At 50.5% G+C, this 17,500-nt stretch overlaps 17 non-coding genes and 2 pseudogenes across 17 annotated transcripts in view; all 19 read left to right on the top strand.

Annotated features, from left to right (window-relative positions):
• LOC140350244 (5S ribosomal RNA) overlaps positions 1–47 on the top strand; it is a 119-nt gene extending 72 nt beyond the window's left edge. The window contains exon 1 of the ribosomal RNA XR_011925134.1: positions 1–47. This exon is cut by the window's left edge and continues 72 nt beyond it. This is a non-coding gene — a ribosomal RNA (5S ribosomal RNA).
• Positions 48–202: 155 nt separating this feature from the next.
• LOC140350103 (5S ribosomal RNA) lies at positions 203–321 on the top strand. Its single transcript, XR_011925004.1, has one exon. It is a non-coding gene; the product is annotated as a 5S ribosomal RNA (ribosomal RNA).
• Positions 322–485: 164 nt separating this feature from the next.
• LOC140350229 (5S ribosomal RNA) lies at positions 486–604 on the top strand. The gene has a single exon (XR_011925120.1). It is a non-coding gene; the product is annotated as a 5S ribosomal RNA (ribosomal RNA).
• Positions 605–772: 168 nt separating this feature from the next.
• Positions 773–891, top strand: LOC140349996 (5S ribosomal RNA). The gene has a single exon (XR_011924901.1). It is a non-coding gene; the product is annotated as a 5S ribosomal RNA (ribosomal RNA).
• A 164-nt stretch (positions 892–1,055) lies between these two features.
• LOC140350275 (5S ribosomal RNA) lies at positions 1,056–1,174 on the top strand (annotated as a pseudogene).
• Positions 1,175–1,338: 164 nt separating this feature from the next.
• LOC140350104 (5S ribosomal RNA) lies at positions 1,339–1,457 on the top strand. Its single transcript, XR_011925005.1, has one exon. It is a non-coding gene; the product is annotated as a 5S ribosomal RNA (ribosomal RNA).
• Positions 1,458–1,612: 155 nt separating this feature from the next.
• On the top strand, positions 1,613–1,731 carry LOC140350230 (5S ribosomal RNA). Its single transcript, XR_011925121.1, has one exon. It is a non-coding gene; the product is annotated as a 5S ribosomal RNA (ribosomal RNA).
• Positions 1,732–1,886: 155 nt separating this feature from the next.
• On the top strand, positions 1,887–2,005 carry LOC140350105 (5S ribosomal RNA). The gene has a single exon (XR_011925006.1). It is a non-coding gene; the product is annotated as a 5S ribosomal RNA (ribosomal RNA).
• Positions 2,006–8,192: 6,187 nt separating this feature from the next.
• LOC140350259 (5S ribosomal RNA) lies at positions 8,193–8,311 on the top strand (annotated as a pseudogene).
• Positions 8,312–8,475: 164 nt separating this feature from the next.
• On the top strand, positions 8,476–8,594 carry LOC140350106 (5S ribosomal RNA). Its single transcript, XR_011925007.1, has one exon. It is a non-coding gene; the product is annotated as a 5S ribosomal RNA (ribosomal RNA).
• Positions 8,595–8,749: 155 nt separating this feature from the next.
• Positions 8,750–8,868, top strand: LOC140350109 (5S ribosomal RNA). The gene has a single exon (XR_011925008.1). It is a non-coding gene; the product is annotated as a 5S ribosomal RNA (ribosomal RNA).
• Positions 8,869–9,029: 161 nt separating this feature from the next.
• LOC140350110 (5S ribosomal RNA) lies at positions 9,030–9,148 on the top strand. Its single transcript, XR_011925009.1, has one exon. It is a non-coding gene; the product is annotated as a 5S ribosomal RNA (ribosomal RNA).
• A 155-nt stretch (positions 9,149–9,303) lies between these two features.
• Positions 9,304–9,422, top strand: LOC140349924 (5S ribosomal RNA). Its single transcript, XR_011924831.1, has one exon. It is a non-coding gene; the product is annotated as a 5S ribosomal RNA (ribosomal RNA).
• A 169-nt stretch (positions 9,423–9,591) lies between these two features.
• Positions 9,592–9,710, top strand: LOC140350111 (5S ribosomal RNA). Its single transcript, XR_011925010.1, has one exon. It is a non-coding gene; the product is annotated as a 5S ribosomal RNA (ribosomal RNA).
• A 161-nt stretch (positions 9,711–9,871) lies between these two features.
• Positions 9,872–9,990, top strand: LOC140350112 (5S ribosomal RNA). Its single transcript, XR_011925011.1, has one exon. It is a non-coding gene; the product is annotated as a 5S ribosomal RNA (ribosomal RNA).
• Positions 9,991–10,151: 161 nt separating this feature from the next.
• On the top strand, positions 10,152–10,270 carry LOC140350113 (5S ribosomal RNA). The gene has a single exon (XR_011925012.1). It is a non-coding gene; the product is annotated as a 5S ribosomal RNA (ribosomal RNA).
• Positions 10,271–10,431: 161 nt separating this feature from the next.
• On the top strand, positions 10,432–10,550 carry LOC140350231 (5S ribosomal RNA). The gene has a single exon (XR_011925122.1). It is a non-coding gene; the product is annotated as a 5S ribosomal RNA (ribosomal RNA).
• A 155-nt stretch (positions 10,551–10,705) lies between these two features.
• Positions 10,706–10,824, top strand: LOC140350058 (5S ribosomal RNA). Its single transcript, XR_011924961.1, has one exon. It is a non-coding gene; the product is annotated as a 5S ribosomal RNA (ribosomal RNA).
• A 6,621-nt stretch (positions 10,825–17,445) lies between these two features.
• Positions 17,446–17,500, top strand: part of LOC140350197 (5S ribosomal RNA) — a 119-nt gene continuing 64 nt past the window's right edge. The window contains exon 1 of the ribosomal RNA XR_011925090.1: positions 17,446–17,500. This exon is cut by the window's right edge and continues 64 nt beyond it. This is a non-coding gene — a ribosomal RNA (5S ribosomal RNA).

Raw genomic sequence — 17,500 nt, forward strand, 5'->3', positions numbered from 1 at the left:
TAGTACTTGGATGGGAGCCCGCCTGGGAATACCAGGTGCTGTGAGCATTTTCACACTTTTTCACCTGTCAAAAAAAAAAAAGAAGTTTTTCATTGAGATATCCCAATTTTGACCGAGCAAGTGGCGTGAAGGTACTCTTCACGAAAAGACAGTGTTTGATGCAAAAAAAGCCATTTATACGGGTTTTGACCTGGAACATTTCGCTCACGGCCATACCACCCTGGAACAGCCCGATCTCGTTTGATCTCGGAAGCCAAGCGGGGTTGGGCCTTGTTAGTACTTGGATGGGACACCGCCTGGGAATACCAGGTGCTGTGAGCATTTTCACACTTTTTCACCCGTCAAAAAAAAAAGAAAAAAAAAAGAAGTTTTTCATTGAGATATCCCAATTTTGACCGAGCAAGTGGCGTGAAGGTACTCTTCACGAAAAGACAGTGTTTGATGCAAAAAAAGCCATTTATACGAGTTTTGACCTGGAACATTTCGCTCACGGCCATACCACCCTGGACCAGCCCGATCTCGTTTGATCTCGGAAGCCAAGCGGGGTTGGGCCTTGTTAGTACTTGGATGGGACACCGCCTGGGAATACCAGGTGCTGTGAGCATTTTCACACTTTTTCACCCGTCAAAAAAAAGAAAAAAAAAAAAAAAAGAAGTTTTTCATTGAGATATCCCAATTTTGACCGAGCAAGTGGCGTGAAGGTACTCTTCACGAAAAGACAGTGTTTGATGCAAAAAAATCCATTTATACGAGTTTTGACCTGGAACATTTCGCTCACGGCCATACCACCCTGGACCAGCCCGATCTCGTCTGATCTCGGAAGCCAAGCAGGGTTGGGCCTGGTTAGTACTTGGATGGGAGCCCGCCTGGGAATACCAGGTGCTGTGAGCATTTTCACACTTTTTCACCTGTCAAAAAAAAAAAAAAAAAAAAAGAAGTTTTTCATTGAGATATCCCAATTTTGACCGAGCAAGTGGCGTGAAGGTACTCTTCACGAAAAGACAGTGTTCGATGCAAAAAAAGCCATTTGTACGAGTTTTGACCTGGAACATTTCGCTCACGTCCATACCACCCTGGACCAGCACGATCTCGTCTGATCTCGGAAGCCAAGCAGGGTTGGGGCTGGTTAGTACTTGGATGGGAGCCCGCCTGGGAATACCAGGTGCTGTGAGCATTTTCACACTTTTTCACCTGTCAAAAAAAAAAAAAAAAAAAAAGAAGTTTTTCATTGAGATATCCCAATTTTGACCGAGCAAGTGGCGTGAAGGTACTCTTCACGAAAAGACAGTGTTTGATGCAAAAAAAGCCATTTATACGAGTTTTGACCTGGAACATTTGGCTCACGGCCATACCACCCTGGAACAGCCCGATCTCGTTTGATCTCGGAAGCCAAGCGGGGTTGGGCCTTGTTAGTACTTGGATGGGACACCGCCTGGGAATACCAGGTGCTGTGAGCATTTTCACACTTTTTCACCTGTCAAAAAAAAAAAAGAAGTTTTTCATTGAGATATCCCAATTTTGACCGAGCAAGTGGCGTGAAGGTACTCTTCACGAAAAGACAGTGTTTGATGCAAAAAAAGCCATTTATACGAGTTTTGACCTGGAACATTTCGCTCACGGCCATACCACCCTGGACCAGCCCGATCTCGTTTGATCTCGGAAGCCAAGCGGGGTTGGGCCTTGTTAGTACTTGGATGGGACACCGCCTGGGAATACCAGGTGCTGTGAGCATTTTCACACTTTTTCACCTGTCAAAAAAAAAAAAGAAGTTTTTCATTGAGATATCCCAATTTTGACCGAGCAAGTGGCGTGAAGGTACTCTTCACGAAAAGACAGTGTTTGATGCAAAAAAAGCCATTTATACGAGTTTTGACCTGGAACATTTCGCTCACGGCCATACCACCCTGGAACAGCCCGATCTCGTTTGATCTCGGAAGCCAAGCGGGGTTGGGCCTTGTTAGTACTTGGATGGGACACCGCCTGGGAATACCAGGTGCTGTGAGCATTTTCAAACTTTTTCACCTGTCAAAAAAAAAAAAAAAAAAGAAGTTTTTCATTGAGATATCCCAATTTTGACCGAGCAAGTGGCGTGAAGGTACTCTTCACGAAAAGACAGTGTTTGATATAAAAAAGGCCGTTTTGACCTGGAACATTTCGCTCACGGCCATACCACCCTGGACCCGCCCCTTTGCAATCAGTGCAGGTGCGTGCAATTTGTGGTGTGCTGCATGGTCTGGAGCTGGAGGTTTGGGAGTTTTTTTTGAGTTTTTAATCGTTATTTTGGTCATTTTCATTTACTTTTTTCAGTTCTTTTGTTTGTTCCCCTCCCAGTAAACTTACTGGGAGGTGGATTTTTTGTTTTTTGTGAGCATGGCTCAAAGGACGGACAACACGGCATCGGACACTGGAATGGACACGACAAAGGCAAGACAAAGGTTGAAAGAATCTGTAAATAATAGAAAGAACGAAGAAAGAAGAATGAAATTTATGAAAGAACTCACTGTGGTGTTGGAGTTGACGGAGGGAGCACAAATCACGCCACTAGCTTTTTTGAAATCGACTCAGGAGGTGTGCGGCTCCATAGTAGCGTGCAGACTCATCTCGAAGGACAAATATGAAGTAACCGTCAGTACCACTAAAGCGAAGGAGCGGCTCCTGGACGGGTACTGCATTGGAGGAGTCAGGGTTCACGCCCGTGACATCTCGGTGGATGAGCTGGTCGTGTCCTTCATGGGGCTGCCGGCTTATATCGAGGACGAGGAGATCCTGGCCAAGCTCTACGCCTGGGGGGTCTCTGCGGTCTCCGAGGTGAGGAGGAGAATGTGGCCGGGGACGAACGTGGCGGACGGCACCAGGTTTGTACGGGTAAGGTTCACGGACACGGTGCAGTCCTTACCGTATTCTGTCAGGTTTGACACCGCGGGGGGCCCCGAGTACTTCAGGGTAATACACGACAGGCAGGTGCGGGTGTGTAGGGGGTGTCTCCAGCCTGGCCATATTCTGAGGGAGTGCCCTGACTTTCTGTGCCGCAACTGCGGGAGCCAGGGGCATTACGCGCGCGCGCGAGTGCGTCGCGCAGCGGGCCCCGAAGTGCAGAGAGTGCCGCATGTTCCGCCACTTATGTCCGTGTGGTGCGGGTGACAGAGAGGAGGACAGAGGGGAGGACAGAGGGGAGGACAGGGAGGACGCCATTGGAGGAGAGAGCAGTGACGTGGCCCAGAACGTGCCCGCAACTGCTCTCTCCGAAGTAGAGGAGTTTTTGGAGGAGGAGGCTGTGGAGGAGTCAGGGGAGCCAGAGGTGTCTGGCTCCTCTTGCTCCTCTGACTCCTCAGACGAGGAGGCGTCCGTCGCACTGGAGATGGTGCTCGGCTCAGCGCTGGCGTCTGGGAAGGTGGGAGCAGGACAAACTGCTCCTCCTGACCAGAGGGAGGGGACTCGTGAGGGTCCAACTCCTAAGCCCGTGGAGGAAGAGGCTGAACCCGGGAGGAGGATGGGTGCGGGACAGGCCCCGCATCTTACCTCCAAAGGGGGGGACATCACCACAGGGCTGGGTGATGATCCCAAGCTCCGGTCGGACGGTGGTAAGAGGGGACAGGTGGAGAAGAAGGATAAGAAAGGGGCAAGACGCAGGAAGCAGGTGGCAGGAGACGGAGAGGGCGCTGCTGCTGAGAGCGGCTCTGCCTCCTCCGTTCCAACCACCTCAAAAGCGCCAGCAGAAAGCTCCATCAACCCACCATCCTCCACACGCAGCTCTGCCCCACGAGGTGAGCTCGAGACTGTTTTTAATGATGACTTCATGGATTTCTCCACCCGTGAAGTCAGAAAAAGAGTGTGGCAGTCGGATGCGACGGGCGCCAAAAAGAAGTCTAAATAAAAGATGGGTTACATCCTCCAAGGTCTCCTCTTAATGGCGTTCTCCTTGTCCTCTTGGAACGCAGGCGGCCTGCGGAGCCCAGTGCGGATGCAGAGCGCGTTACACTTTTCCAAGTGGGACGTGCTCTGCATCCAAGAAACGCACTGGGATGTCAGCCACGCGCAACAAGTGCGGAGCATGGGAGTGGGCTCTGTATTTTGGGCCCTGGGCACGGCGTGCTCGCGCGGTGTGGCCACGGTGGTGAGGCCTGGTGTCTTAGGCCAACCCACCCTGGTACACGCCGACCCAGAGGGCTCCTTCCTGGTCCTGGACTTCACGGACACAGTGAAGTTCAGACTAATTAACATCTACGCCCCGAACGATGATGGTCTGAGGAGGCAATTCTTCAAAAAAATATTTCGCTTTGCGAACGACAATACAATCATAATCGGTGACTTTAATACAACACTTTGCAAGACAGACATCGGCATTAACAACTCTTTTAAAAACAGCACTGCCAGGACAGCCCTGTTGGAAGAAGCCGCCAGCAGGAACCTGACGGAGGTGTGGCGGTTCGTCCACCCCTTCCTGAAGGATTTCTCCAGGCGGCAGGTCGTCCAGGGCGTCCTGAAGCAGTCCCGCATTGACCTCTGTTTTGCCTCCTCAGACCTGGCACAGAGAGTCAGTGGTGCTTCCTACAAGTGGTCAGGCTTGAGTGATCACTCCACTTTAGATATTTATTTTGGGTTAGTTTCATCACCGAGGAATGGAGGACTGTGGGTCCTAAACAGCTCCATCCTCGGTGATGAAACTTTTTGTAGGAAAATGGACTTTTTGTTTGATGTATTTGACATGGAGCTGGAGCTGATCGACAGCGTGGTCGATTGGTGGCCGACGGCAAAAACACGCATTAAAAAGCTCTGTGTCAATTACAGCAAACACAAGGCGTGGCTGTCGACCAGGAGGGAGACCGCTCTCCGCCAGCGCCTGCAGGTCCTGGACCAGGGCGCAGCTTCCACCACTGGCCCTGTGGATCCAGAGTACCTGGTGGTGCGCGCTGAGCTGGAGCAGCTGGAGGTAAGTAGGTGTCAGGGTGCAATTTTGAGGGCAAAAGCCAGACACACAGTCGAAGGAGAACGCTCGACAGCGTTCTTCTTCGGCTGTGAGAAGGTTACACAGGGAAAGATGCACATAGATAAGTTGATAGATAAGACAGGTAAGATTGTTTCCGAGGTAAGTGAGGTTTTAGAGACAGCGCAGGATTTCTATAGTAGGCTTTTTAGTTCAGACGGAGTGGCAGAGCAGGCTTTAGACCAGGCTGTAGGTGCTCTGGAGCGCACACTGAGCAGGGAGGATAGGGAGCTGTGCGACGCGCCTCTGTCTCTCATGGAGATAGAGGCTGCAGTCAAGAGTTTAAATACAGGGAAAAGCCCCGGAGAGGACGGACTAACCTGTGAGTTTTTCAAGCGTTTCGCTTCCAGGTTAGCTCCGATCCTACTCCTATTATATCAGGATTTTGAGAGTGAGAGTAGAGTTGGCGATGGTTTTGCGATGAGTGTCGTCACTCTGCTTTTTAAGAAGGGCGACAGGAGCAGCCTCGCCAACTACAGGCCCATTAGCCTTTTGAACGTAGACTATAAAATTTTAGCAAAGGTATTAGCAGGTAGGTTAAAGCGTGTGATTGGATCCGTCATACACCCCTCGCAGGCCTACAGCGTCCCCGGGAGGGACATCTCAGACACAGTTTTGTCTCTGAGATATCTCCTTCGGCAGATGCACGCGACCGGTGGTATTCACGTTAGTGTAGACTTTAACAAGGCGTTCGACAGAGTTGAGCATTCGTTCCTCTGGACTGTATTAGGTAAGTTAGGTTTCGGCGAACGGTTTGTTAATTGGCTACAGCTCATCTATTCCTTTGCGGTCAGTAAGGTCAAAGTCAACGGGTTTCTAACTGACTCTTTCCCCTTAAAAAGATCAGTCAGGCAGGGCTGTCCCCTCTCGTCGCTCCTCTACAGCATCGCCGCTGAGCCTTTGGCGGCCATGTTGAGGGCGGACGCGGCGGTGAGGGGACTGACCACGCCTGCGGGTAGGGAAGTCAAAATTTTTCAGTACGCAGATGACACGAATCTGATCCTCCGAGACGTGGAGAGCCTGAACGCCTCTCTCCACGTGCTCAATGTTTACGGCCTCGCTTCAGGGGCCAAAATCAATTTCGATAAAACCACGGTTAAATTTTGCGGCAGCGTCACGCCTGTTCCTCTCCCTGTCCAGCTCCGGGAGGCGGGGGACTCCTACAAGGTCCTCGGCGTCCCCCTGGGCAGAGACGAGGAGGCGTGTCGTACTGCACTTTGGTCGCCTTTGTGCGAGAAAATTACAGCGCGCTTGAATTTTTGGAGACGTCGTAATCTGACATTAAAAGGTAAAGTCTTAGTTGTAAATTCTTTGTGCATGTCCATGTTGAACCATGCACTCTCCGTGTACGGCCTGCCGGGGGTCTATGCTAACAAATTAAGGTTAGTGATAAACCACTTTTTGTGGAATCGTGAGAGGGGCTTTATTGCACATAAGGTTATGATAGGTGAGTACGATCAGGGAGGTTTAAAGTTAGCAGATTTAGAGTTAAGGAAGAAGGCCTTCAGGCTGAAAACAATTCGGAAATTTCTAGACGTTGAGGTAGATGCTCCATGGAAGGATTATATAGGTGAGTTTGTTAATAGTCTAGGTAAGTTTGGTGTTTATAATTTGTGTTTGTTGCCCCCTGTTTCGGTCCTGGAGGGCCTCCCCCCCTTCGAGAGGGAACTCTTGGAGGCGTGGAGGACTTTCAGGCCCCTGACTGTGGCGGTTCCAGACAGCGGTGAGGGTCTCGCGCACATGCCCCTCCGTCATAACCCTGACTTGCTCTCCGCTCCCCCCGGGAAGCGCGAGTGCATGATCAGTGGGGCGATGGAGGAGGCTGGGCTGGAATATGTAGGTAAGGTATTTGACGTGAAAGGTAATTTTAGTGTAGATTACATAGGGAAGTGTTTTAGGTTAGCAGGTAAAGTGTTTAGGAGAAAGTATATTAGTGGTATGGTAAGTATTTTTAACAGGAATCTGGTCAGGCATTGGGGAAGCACTTTGGGCCAAATGGGGAGCACGACAGGTAAGTTGAATTTTAATGTATTTGTTAGCACGGGGAGGTTTAGGATTTTCACAGACCTACCCACCCGCATCCTGTATCAGTTGTTGTTGCCGGGAGTGCTCGGGCGTCCCGCCTCGGAACACAAATGGTCATTAACATTCCCCGCACGCACCATCGCAACCATCTGGGCCAACATCTTTAATTGGTACACCCCACATAACGTAGGTCATTTTGACTTCAGATTTAGACACAGGATCGTCTTTACATCCGCAGCACTGCACGCATTTCTTCCCGACAGCTACGCTGCGGACTGCCCCGTGTGCCACGGACCCCCCGAGACCCTGGAGCACATGCTGTACACCTGCCCGGCCGTCCGCCCGTTCTGGTCCCGACTGCAGGACCTCCTCGCTCGGAGGCTGTCCTGGAGGCTCCCACCGCCGGCGGCCCTAGGAGGGGACGACCAGGAGCCCTGGCTCCTCCTCTTTGGTCCCGGACAGAGTCGCTCTGGAGCCAACACCCATCTCGCCCGACTAACCCTCTCCATAGCCCGGTACACATTATATCTCAACAGGAACATCCATCTCCGTGACAATAAAACAGCAGCACCCTGGCCCATCTTCAAAGGACTCTTGGCCGCACACCTCCGACACCTCCACATGGCAGCAGAGCACCGGTTCATCACCCACCTCGTCCCCCACAACACCCTGATCCACCTCACACCCTCTGGAAACCTTGACATCCTCTTCTGACCCCGGCATCACCCCCCATCACTGAAGAATGTTTCGAGAATGATTGTGTGTTTGATTTTCTGTAATTTTTTGTCTCGTCTCCCCTTGCCCTTGTGTATCCCATTCCCTTGCCCTTGTGTGTCATGTATGTCTGTACATTCATGTAAATATATGTAAATACTTGTTTTAAGATGTTTTTGATAATAAAAGATAAAAAAAAAAAAAAAAGACCAGCCCGATCTCGTCTGATCTCGGAAGCCAAGCAGGGTTGGGCCTGGTTAGTACTTGGATGGGAGCCCGCCTGGGAATACCAGGTGCTGTGAGCATTTTCACACTTTTTCACCTGTCAAAAAAAAAAAAAAAAAAAAAGAAGTTTTTCATTGAGATATCCCAATTTTGACCGAGCAAGTGGCGTGAAGGTACTCTTCACGAAAAGACAGTGTTCGATGCAAAAAAAGCCATTTATACGAGTTTTGACCTGGAACATTTCGCTCACGTCCATACCACCCTGGACCAGCCCGATCTCGTCTGATCTCGGAAGCCAAGCAGGGTTGGGGCTGGTTAGTACTTGGATGGGAGCCCGCCTGGGAATACCAGGTGCTGTGAGCATTTTCACACTTTTTCACCTGTCAAAAAAAAAAAAAAAAAAAAAGAAGTTTTTCATTGAGATATCCCAATTTTGACCGAGCAAGTGGCGTGAAGGTACTCTTCACGAAAAGACAGTGTTTGATGCAAAAAAAGCCATTTATACGAGTTTTGACCTGGAACATTTCGCTCACGGCCATACCACCCTGGAACAGCCCGATCTCGTTTGATCTCGGAAGCCAAGCGGGGTTGGGCCTTGTTAGTACTTGGATGGGACACCGCCTGGGAATACCAGGTGCTGTGAGCATTTTCACACTTTTTCACCTGTCAAAAAAAAAAAAGAAGTTTTTCATTGAGATATCCCAATTTTGACCGAGCAAGTGGCGTGAAGGTACTCTTCACGAAAAGACAGTGTTTGATGCAAAAAAAGCCATTTATACGAGTTTTGACCTGGAACATTTCGCTCACGGCCATACCACCCTGGAACAGCCCGATCTCGTTTGATCTCGGAAGCCAAGCGGGGTTGGGCCTTGTTAGTACTTGGATGGGACACCGCCTGGGAATACCAGGTGCTGTGAGCATTTTCACACTTTTTCACCTGTCAAAAAAAAAAAAAAAAAAGAAGTTTTTCATTGAGATATCCCAATTTTGACCGAGCAAGTGGCGTGAAGGTACTCTTCACGAAAAGACAGTGTTTGATGCAAAAAAAGCCATTTATACGAGTTTTGACCTGGAACATTTGGCTCACGGCCATACCACCCTGGAACAGCCCGATCTCGTTTGATCTCGGAAGCCAAGCGGGGTTGGGCCTTGTTAGTACTTGGATGGGACACCGCCTGGGAATACCAGGTGCTGTGAGCATTTTCACACTTTTTCACCTGTCAAAAAAAAAAAAGAAGTTTTTCATTGAGATATCCCAATTTTGACCGAGCAAGTGGCGTGAAGGTACTCTTCACGAAAAGACAGTGTTTGATGCAAAAAAAGCCATTTATACGAGTTTTGACCTGGAACATTTCGCTCACGGCCATACCACCCTGGACCAGCCCGATCTCGTCTGATCTCGGAAGCCAAGCAGGGTTGGGCCTGGTTAGTACTTGGATGGGAGACCGCCTGGGAATACCAGGTGCTGTGAGCATTTTCACACTTTTTCACCTGTCAAAAAAAAAAAAAAAGAAAAAAAAAAGAAGTTTTTCATTGAGATATCCCAATTTTGACCGAGCAAGTGGCGTGAAGGTACTCTTCACGAAAAGACAGTGTTTGATGCAAAAAAAGCCATTTATACGAGTTTTGACCTGGAACATTTCGCTCACGGCCATACCACCCTGGAACAGCCCGATCTCGTTTGATCTCGGAAGCCAAGCGGGGTTGGGCCTTGTTAGTACTTGGATGGGACACCGCCTGGGAATACCAGGTGCTGTGAGCATTTTCACACTTTTTCACCTGTCAAAAAAAAAAAAAAAAAAGAAGTTTTTCATTGAGATATCCCAATTTTGACCGAGCAAGTGGCGTGAAGGTACTCTTCACGAAAAGACAGTGTTTGATGCAAAAAAAGCCATTTATACGAGTTTTGACCTGGAACATTTCGCTCACGGCCATACCACCCTGGAACAGCCCGATCTCGTTTGATCTCGGAAGCCAAGCGGGGTTGGGCCTTGTTAGTACTTGGATGGGACACCGCCTGGGAATACCAGGTGCTGTGAGCATTTTCACACTTTTTCACCTGTCAAAAAAAAAAAAAAAAAAGAAGTTTTTCATTGAGATATCCCAATTTTGACCGAGCAAGTGGCGTGAAAGTACTCTTCACGAAAAGACAGTGTTTGATGCAAAAAAAGCCATTTATACGGGTTTTGACCTGGAACATTTCGCTCACGGCCATACCACCCTGGAACAGCCCGATCTCGTTTGATCTCGGAAGCCAAGCGGGGTTGGGCCTTGTTAGTACTTGGATGGGACACCGCCTGGGAATACCAGGTGCTGTGAGCATTTTCAAACTTTTTCACCTGTCAAAAAAAAAAAAAAAAAAGAAGTTTTTCATTGAGATATCCCAATTTTGACCGAGCAAGTGGCGTGAAGGTACTCTTCACGAAAAGACAGTGTTTGATGCAAAAAAAGCCATTTATACGAGTTTTGACCTGGAACATTTCGCTCACGGCCATACCACCCTGGACCAGCCCGATCTCGTTTGATCTCGGAAGCCAAGCGGGGTTGGGCCTTGTTAGTACTTGGATGGGACACCGCCTGGGAATACCAGGTGCTGTGAGCATTTTCACACTTTTTCACCTGTCAAAAAAAAAAAAGAAGTTTTTCATTGACATATCCCAATTTTGACCGAGCAAGTGGCGTGAAGGTACTCTTCACGAAAAGACAGTGTTTGATGCAAAAAAATCCATTTATACGAGTTTTGACCTGGAACATTTCGCTCACGGCCATACCACCCTGGACCAGCCCGATCTCGTCTGATCTCGGAAGCTAAGCTGGGCTGGGCCTGGTTAGTACTTGGATGGGAGACCTCCTTGAAATACCAGGTGCTGTGAGCAAAACTACCCCCATTACACACAGGAACAGTAGAGCCTAAGACTTGTCCTTTCCATGGGAACAAAGGGGATAGCAACAGCCTCGGCAGCCTAAGACTGTTCCTCCATGATCAGGAACAGCAACAGCACAAATACTGGTCCTCCATGGGAACAAAGGGAATAGCAACAGCCTCGGCAGTCTAAGACTATTCCTCCATGATCAGGAACAGTAGCGGTCTAAGACTGGTACTCCATGGGAACAAAGGGAACAGCAGCGACGGTCTGGCAGTCTAAGACTATCCCTCCATGATGCAAGGAACAGCAGCACGTAAAACTGGTCCTCCCTGGTTGTATATGGCGAGAACTGGTAACTCCAGGTGAGAACTGGGCTGTGTCAGACTGTTCTTCCATGAGAAAGGAAAAGCAACAGCGCAATACTGGTCCTCCATGGGGAAAGGGAATAGCGACAGCCTCGGCAGTATAAGACTATTCCTCCATGTTCAAGGAACAATTGCAGTCTAAGTCTCGTCCTGCATGGGAAAAAAGGGAGCAGCAGCAGTCTTGAAACGGGGGCTTCCCCTCGCCGGAGGGCAGGGAAGTCTATACTTTAAGGAATCAGTGCAGGTGCGTGCAATTTGTGGTGTGCTGCATGGTCTGGAGCTGGAGGTTTGGGAGTTTTTTTTTGAGTTTTTAATCGTTATTTTGGTCATTTTCATTTACTTTTTTCAGTTCTTTTGTTTGTTCCCCTCCCAGTAAACTTACTGGGAGGTGGATTTTTTGTTTTTTGTGAGCATGGCTCAAAGGACGGACAACACGGCATCGGACACTGGAATGGACACGACAAAGGCAAGACAAAGTTTGAAAGAATCTGTAAATAATAGAAAGAACGAAGAAAGAAGAATGAAATTTATGAAAGAACTCACTGTGGTGTTGGAGTTGACGGAGGGAGCACAAATCACGCCACTAGCTTTTTTGAAATCGACTCAGGAGGTGTGCGGCTCCATAGTAGCGTGCAGACTCATCTCGAAGGACAAATATGAAGTAACCGTCAGTACCACTAAAGCGAAGGAGCGGCTCCTGGACGGGTACTGCATTGGAGGAGTCAGGGTTCACGCCCGTGACATCTCGGTGGATGAGCTGGTCGTGTCCTTCATGGGGCTGCCGGCTTATATCGAGGACGAGGAGATCCTGGCCAAGCTCTACGCCTGGGGGGTCTCTGCGGTCTCCGAGGTGAGGAGGAGAATGTGGCCGGGGACGAACGTGGCGGACGGCACCAGGTTTGTACGGGTAAGGTTCACGGACACGGTGCAGTCCTTACCGTATTCTGTCAGGTTTGACACCGCGGGGGGCCCCGAGTACTTCAGGGTAATACACGACAGGCAGGTGCGGGTGTGTAGGGGGTGTCTCCAGCCTGGCCATATTCTGAGGGAGTGCCCTGACTTTCTGTGCCGCAACTGCGGGAGCCAGGGGCATTACGCGCGCGAGTGCGTCGCGCAGCGGGCCCCGAAGTGCAGAGAGTGCCGCATGTTCCGCCACTTATGTCCGTGTGGTGCGGGTGACAGAGAGGAGGACAGAGAGGAGGACAGAGGGGAGGACAGAGGGGAGGACAGGGAGGACGGCATTGGAGGAGAGAGCAGTGACGTGGCCCAGAACGTGCCCGCAACTGCTCTCTCCGAAGTAGAGGAGTTTTTGGAGGAGGAGGCTGTGGAGGAGTCAGGGGAGCCAGAGGTGTCTGGCTCCTCTTGCTCCTCTGACTCCTCAGACGAGGAGGCGCCCGTCGCACTGGAGATGGTGCTCGGCTCAGCGCTGGCGTCTGGGAAGGTGGGAGCAGGACAAACTGCTCCTCCTGACCAGAGGGAGGGGACTCGTGAGGGTCCAACTCCTAAGCCCGTGGAGGAAGAGGCTGAACCCGGGAGGAGGATGGGTGCGGGACAGGCCCCGCATCTTACCTCCAAAGGGGGGGACATCACCACAGGGCTGGGTGATGATCCCAAGCTCCAGTCGGACGGTGGTAAGAGGGGACAGGTGGAGAAGAAGGATAAGAAAGGGGCAAGACGCAGGAAGCAGGTGGCAGGAGACGGAGAGGGCGCTGCTGCTGAGAGCGGCTCTGCCTCCTCCGTTCCAACCACCTCAAAAGCGCCAGCAGAAAGCTCCATCAACCCACCATCCTCCACACGCAGCTCTGCCCCACGAGGTGAGCTCGAGACTGTTTTTAATGATGACTTCATGGATTTCTCCACCCGTGAAGTCAGAAAAAGAGTGTGGCAGTCGGATGCGACGGGCGCCAAAAAGAAGTCTAAATAAAAGATGGGTTACATCCTCCAAGGTCTCCTCTTAATGGCGTTCTCCTTGTCCTCTTGGAACGCAGGCGGCCTGCGGAGCCCAGTGCGGATGCAGAGCGCGTTACACTTTTCCAAGTGGGACGTGCTCTGCATCCAAGAAACGCACTGGGATGTCAGCCACGCGCAACAAGTGCGGAGCATGGGAGTAGGCTCTGTATTTTGGGCCCTGGGCACGGCGTGCTCGCGCGGTGTGGCCACGGTGGTGAGGCCTGGTGTCTTAGGCCAACCCACCCTGGTACACGCCGACCCAGAGGGCTCCTTCCTGGTCCTGGACTTCACGGACACAGTGAAGTTCAGACTAATTAACATCTACGCCCCGAACGATGATGGTCTGAGGAGGCAATTCTTCAAAAACATATTTTGCTTTGCGAACGACAATACAATCATAATCGGTGACTTTAATACAACACTTTGCAAGACAGACATCGGCATTAACAACTCTTTTAAAAACAGCACTGCCAGGACAGCCCTGTTGGAAGAAGCCGCCAGCAGGAACCTGACGGAGGTGTGGCGGTTCGTCCACCCCTTCCTGAAGGATTTCTCCAGGCGGCAGGTCGTCCAGGGCGTCCTGAAGCAGTCCCGCATTGACCTCTGTTTTGCCTCCTCAGACCTGGCACAGAGAGTCAGTGGTGCTTCCTACAAGTGGTCAGGCTTGAGTGATCACTCCACTTTAGATATTTATTTTGGGTTAGTTTCATCACCGAGGAATGGAGGACTGTGGGTCCTAAACAGCTCCATCCTCGGTGATGAAACTTTTTGTAGGAAAATGGACTTTTTGTTTGATGTATTTGACATGGAGCTGGAGCTGATCGACAGCGTGGTCGATTGGTGGCCGACGGCAAAAACACGCATTAAAAAGCTCTGTGTCAATTACAGCAAACACAAGGCGTGGCTGTCGACCAGGAGGGAGACCGCTCTCCGCCAGCGCCTGCAGGTCCTGGACCAGGGCGCAGCTTCCACCACTGGCCCTGTGGATCCAGAGTACCTGGTGGTGCGCGCTGAGCTGGAGCAGCTGGAGGTAAGTAGGTGTCAGGGTGCAATTTTGAGGGCAAAAGCCAGACACACAGTCGAAGGAGAACGCTCGACAGCGTTCTTCTTCGGCTGTGAGAAGGCTACACAGGGAAAGATGCACATAGATAAGTTGATAGATAAGACAGGTAAGATTGTTTCCGAGGTAAGTGAGGTTTTAGAGACAGCGCAGGATTTCTATAGTAGGCTTTTTAGTTCAGACGGAGTGGCAGAGCAGGCTTTAGACCAGGCTGTAGGTGCTCTGGAGCGCACACTGAGCAGGGAGGATAGGGAGCTGTGCGACGCGCCTCTGTCTCTCATGGAGATAGAGGCTGCAGTCAAGAGTTTAAATACAGGGAAAAGCCCCGGAGAGGACGGACTAACCTGTGAGTTTTTCAAGCGTTTCGCTTCCAGGTTAGCTCCGATCCTACTCCTATTATATCAGGATTTTGAGAGTGAGAGTAGAGTTGGCGATGGTTTTGCGATGAGTGTCGTCACTCTGCTTTTTAAGAAGGGCGACAGGAGCAGCCTCGCCAACTACAGGCCCATTAGCCTTTTGAACGTAGACTATAAAATTTTAGCAAAGGTATTAGCAGGTAGGTTAAAGCGTGTGATTGGATCCGTCATACACCCCTCGCAGGCCTACAGCGTCCCCGGGAGGGACATCTCAGACACAGTTTTGTCTCTGAGATATCTCCTTCGGCAGATGCACGCGACCGGTGGTATTCACGTTAGTGTAGACTTTAACAAGGCGTTCGACAGAGTTGAGCATTCGTTCCTCTGGACTGTATTAGGTAAGTTAGGTTTCGGCGAACGGTTTGTTAATTGGCTACAGCTCATCTATTCCTTTGCGGTCAGTAAGGTCAAAGTCAACGGGTTTCTAACTGACTCTTTCCCCTTAAAAAGATCAGTCAGGCAGGGCTGTCCCCTCTCGTCGCTCCTCTACAGCATCGCCGCTGAGCCTTTGGCGGCCATGTTGAGGGCGGACGCGGCGGTGAGGGGACTGACCACGCCTGCGGGTAGGGAAGTCAAAATTTTTCAGTACGCAGATGACACGAATCTGATCCTCCGAGACGTGGAGAGCCTGAACGCCTCTCTCCACGTGCTCAATGTTTACGGCCTCGCTTCAGGGGCCAAAATCAATTTCGATAAAACCACGGTTAAATTTTGCGGCAGCGTCACGCCTGTTCCTCTCCCTGTCCAGCTCCGGGAGGCCGGGGACTCCTACAAGGTCCTCGGCGTCCCCCTGGGCAGAGACGAGGAGGCGTGTCGTACTGCACTTTGGTCGCCTTTGTGCGAGAAAATTACAGCGCGCTTGAATTTTTGGAGACGTCGTAATCTGACATTAAAAGGTAAAGTCTTAGTTGTAAATTCTTTGTGCATGTCCATGTTGAACCATGCACTCTCCGTGTACGGCCTGCCGGGGGTCTATGCTAACAAATTAAGGTTAGTGATAAACCACTTTTTGTGGAATCGTGAGAGGGGCTTTATTGCACATAAGGTTATGATAGGTGAGTACGATCAGGGAGGTTTAAAGTTAGCAGATTTAGAGTTAAGGAAGAAGGCCTTCAGGCTGAAAACAATTCGGAAATTTCTAGACGTTGAGGTAGATGCTCCATGGAAGGATTACATCGGTGAGTTTGTTAATAGTCTAGGTAGTTTTGGTGTTTATAATTTGTGTTTGTTGCCCCCTGTTTCGGTCCTGGAAGGCCTCCCCCCCTTCGAGAGGGAACTCTTGGAGGCGTGGAGGACTTTCAGGCCCCTGACTGTGGCGGTTCCAGACAGCGGTGAGGGTCTCGCGCACATGCCCCTCCGTCATAACCCTGACTTGCTCTCCGCTCCCCCCGGGAAGCGCGAGTGCATGATCAGTGGGGCGATGGAGGAGGCTGGGCTGGAATATGTAGGTAAGGTATTTGACGTGAAAGGTAATTTTAGTGTAGATTACATAGGGAAGTGTTTTAGGTTAGCAGGTAAAGTGTTTAGGAGAAAGTATATTAGTGGTATGGTAAGTATTTTTAACAGGAATCTGGTCAGGCATTGGGGAAGCACTTTGGGCCAAATGGGGAGCACGACAGGTAAGTTGAATTTTAATGTATTTGTTAGCACGGGGAGGTTTAGGATTTTCACAGACCTACCCACCCGCATCCTGTATCAGTTGTTGTTGCCGGGAGTGCTCGGGCGTCCCGCCTCGGAACACAAATGGTCATTAACATTCCCCGCACGCACCATCGCAACCATCTGGGCCAACATCTTTAATTGGTACACCCCACATAACGTAGGTCATTTTGACTTCAGATTTAGACACAGGATCGTCTTTACATCCGCAGCACTGCACGCATTTCTTCCCGACAGCTACGCTGCGGACTGCCCCGTGTGCCACGGACCCCCCGAGACCCTGGAGCACATGCTGTACACCTGCCCGGCCGTCCGCCCGTTCTGGTCCCGACTGCAGGACCTCCTCGCTCGGAGGCTGTCCTGGAGGCTCCCACCGCCGGCGGCCCTAGGAGGGGACGACCAGGAGCCCTGGCTCCTCCTCTTTGGTCCCGGACAGAGTCGCTCTGGAGCCAACACCCATCTCGCCCGACTAACCCTCTCCATAGCCCGGTACACATTATATCTCAACAGGAACATCCATCTCCGTGACAATAAAACAGCAGCACCCTGGCCCATCTTCAAAGGACTCTTGGCCGCACACCTCCGACACCTCCACATGGCAGCAGAGCACCGGTTCATCACCCACCTCGTCCCCCACAACACCCTGATCCACCTCACACCCTCTGGAAACCTGGACATCCTCTTCTGACCCCGGCATCACCCCCCCCAACCACGGCATCACCCCCCATCACTGAAGAATGTTTGGAGAATGATTGTGTGTTTGATTTTCTGTAATTTTTTGTCTCGTCTCCCCCTGCCCTTGTGTATCCCATTCCCTTGCCCTTGTGTGTCATGTATGTCTGTACATTCATGTAAATATATGTAAATACTTGTTTTAAGATGTTTTTGATAATAAAAGATAAAAAAAAAAAAAAAAAAGACCAGCCCGATCTCGTCTGATCTCGGAAGCCAAGCAGGGTTGGGCCTGGTTAGTACTTGGATGGGAGCCCGCCTGGGAATACCAGGTGCTGTGAGCATTTTCACACTTTTTCACCTGTCAAAAAAAAAAAAAAAAAAAAAGAAGTTTTTCATTGAGATATCCCAATTTTGACCGAGCAAGTGGCGTGAAGGTACTCTTCACGAAAAGACAGTGTTTGATGCAAAAAAAGCCATTTATACGAGTTTTGACCTGGAACATTTCGCTCACGGCCATACCACCCTGGACCAGCCCGATCTCGTCTGATCTCGGAAGCCAA

Source organism: Eucyclogobius newberryi, unplaced genomic scaffold (assembly GCF_026437365.1).
Source record: "Eucyclogobius newberryi isolate DKJ021-1_F unplaced genomic scaffold, fEucNew1.0.hap1 SCAF_7, whole genome shotgun sequence".
NCBI lineage: Eukaryota > Metazoa > Chordata > Actinopteri > Gobiiformes > Gobiidae > Eucyclogobius > Eucyclogobius newberryi.